Here is a 2,627-nt window from a genome sequence, read left to right on the forward strand (position 1 = left end):
GGTAGTGAGAAACCTTCCTGGATAGACGGCTGAAGTGCTCAGGGTACACTTCCCGCAGCTCTCTGGAGCAGGTCCAGCTCTTGTTCAACTAGGACTGAGTTCAGGCTCCTTCCTTCTTTAGGGTTTTGGCCATCAAAGGTCCTTCCTCGGAGGCCAGTCTTTTTCTCTTGTATGTCACATCAAATACTGTCTAGTTGCCAAGTCTGCGTATTCAACTGAATGAAGCTTTTTATTTCTCTTTCCAGCTCTTCTCACCTGTGTATCAACAGTTGTAGAGCCATTTGTTGTTACCTGTCTTTCCTTTTTCTAAAGGGCATTTAGCCTTTCTGCATACATGGTTTAAGTTTTTCAATGTCATTTCTTGAATTAGCTTAATTCTTTTTCCCCTGGTGCATGTGTATGCGTTAAATTAGCAGTTGTAATAAAACCCACAACATGGCTTATTCAAGCCTTGTCTCTACTAGTTATAAACAATTAATATTAGGCAAATTATATAACCAGTATGTATCTCAATTTCCTCATTTGTAAAAGGCAATAATGTGTACTTTATAGGGTTGTTGTAAAAACAAACTGAAGTAATACAATACTTTACACAGTCACTGGAACTTTTTATTTATTTATTTATTTATTTTTGAGCTTAAGTAATAAAAATTTATTGAGAATTCCTGGGTTGGTGGTTATCTCCTTCCAGCCTTGAGGGAGGGAACAACACTGTAGGAAATCACTGAGAAATCACACACTGTCCCAACATCCCCGGCCAACACAGGGAGGAGGAAAGTAATTCCCCAGAAAAGGGGCTGGTCTTCAGTCTTCCTTAATCCAAGAGGGGTTTGGGGGACGGGTGCGGGGGACCATCGCATGATACTGGGGTGGGGTAGGGCTGTGCTGGACCCCAGGATGGCTCCTCAAAAATAGGAGAAGTAGATCCACTTCCTCTGGGGATGGAGTTCTCGGTGACTAGTCTCATTTCTTACCCTTGATGAGGCTGTCACTTCCTTGGGTGAAACTTTCATTCTGTAGGTTCAGCACAAGGCTGTCAGCAGTGAGACAGATGCGATTCTGTAATGTGGCGATCATCTTGGAGATATTCTGGGTTGCCCGGATTTTGTGAAGTTTGATGTAGCCAGGGTTCTTGCTCAGAGCTTCTCCAAGCATCTTGGCAGCCTCGACTTCACCCTCGGCCTGCACGATCTTCTGCCGCTGTTCCTGCTTCACTTTTTCTACCAAGAACTGGGCCCGCTGGGCCTCCTGCTGGGCCACTTGTTTGGCTTCTACAGCAGCTGTGTACTCTCGGCTGAAGCTCAGCTCTGTGATGGCTACATCATCCAGGATGAGGCTGAAATCCTTGGCCCTCTCTGTCAGCTCCCGGCAGGGATACCTGGGCACGCTGGGTGATCAGCTGTGAGGCATTGAACTTGGGCACCACACTCTTGAGCACCTCGTTGACAATGGACGGCAACACTCCTTCCTCATAGTCTAGGCCTAGGCGCTGGTACATGCTAGGAAGCTCCTGAGCATTGGGTCGAGACAGCACACGCAGGGAGATATTCACCATCTGCAGGTCTTTGGAGCCTGTTGGGGAGGAGATTTTTCGAGGTCTGGCCCGAATGTCATAAATAATGGGGTACTGGAACCAGGGGATACTGAAGTGAAAGCCCTCGGCCAGGACAGTGTCCTGCTGCACTCCACCGATCCAATTGAAGAAGATGGCTCTGTGCCCGCCTTCCACGGTGAACATGGATTCGCGGACACCATAGGCCACGGCGCAGGCCCCCAGCAGCAGCTTCAGCGCTATGCCCATGCCCCAGGGCCTGGTGGGCAGCCTTCCCGCCAAGTCCTTCAAGTTCTGGGCCATGTCTAATCTTGAGGCTGGTGGCACCAGAAGTGAGAAGCGGGTGCTGGCCCGCCTCTACCCGACTCCAGCTTCGGTACTCTGGAACTTATTAAGATTTTAATACATGCATACTCTTTATTATTGGGGTTCAGAAGAGCATATCAGCTATTTCCATGATAACAGGCTCGTAGGCAGGGCTATGACCTGTCAATAAACTGCTAAAGGGGAGCTGCAACTGGATGTGTGTACTGGAGTGGATATTTAGGCAAGCCACGGAGGTAGATGCCAAAGCTTGGTGATGCAGCAAAGTCCCACTTACCAGACATGGGGCCCGGAGCCAGGGTCGGATTAAGAATGAAGGTGGCCACAAGGAGCTCTGAGATGATGTGGGATGGGGCAGTCTCAAGCCAGGCCTAGGGAAGGAACCGACTGGTGTGAACCTGGATACGGATCCAGTGATTCTGAGGGGTAAAAATATAGAGGTCAGGAACTGGGCTGAGCTAGACCCAAGGCTCTTTATAAATCTAATTTTTATTAGTCTATATTATATTATAAGCTATGAGTGTTCTGTGGTGAAGGGTCTATGCAAACATACTTCCAAAGGTGAGGGAGCTGAAGGACACAGAAAATGGTGGACAAATCTGGTTTCTTGGAAATAAAAAAATATTTAATAGGGACTTACAAGAAGACGGGATGTCTCAGGTGGCTGTGACAAATAGATTATCTTTTCATGCCACATGGCTGCTGCTGGGGAGAGGAGAGGGGTTGTGTCAGCAACTGAAGACTGTCTTTT

The 2,627-nt window shown here is 47.9% G+C and overlaps 1 pseudogene across 1 annotated transcript; it reads right to left on the reverse strand.

The window, feature by feature from the left end:
• Window positions 1-634: 634 nt before the first annotated feature.
• On the reverse strand, window positions 635-1,931 carry LOC108282418 (annotated as a pseudogene). The gene has a single exon (XR_001816400.2). The product of XR_001816400.2 is annotated as a prohibitin-2-like (transcript).
• Window positions 1,932-2,627: the final 696 nt, after the last annotated feature.

This window comes from Cebus imitator, unplaced genomic scaffold, assembly GCF_001604975.1.
Source record: "Cebus imitator isolate Cc_AM_T3 unplaced genomic scaffold, Cebus_imitator-1.0 Scaffold240, whole genome shotgun sequence".
In the NCBI taxonomy this organism is placed as follows: Eukaryota; Metazoa; Chordata; class Mammalia; order Primates; family Cebidae; genus Cebus; species Cebus imitator.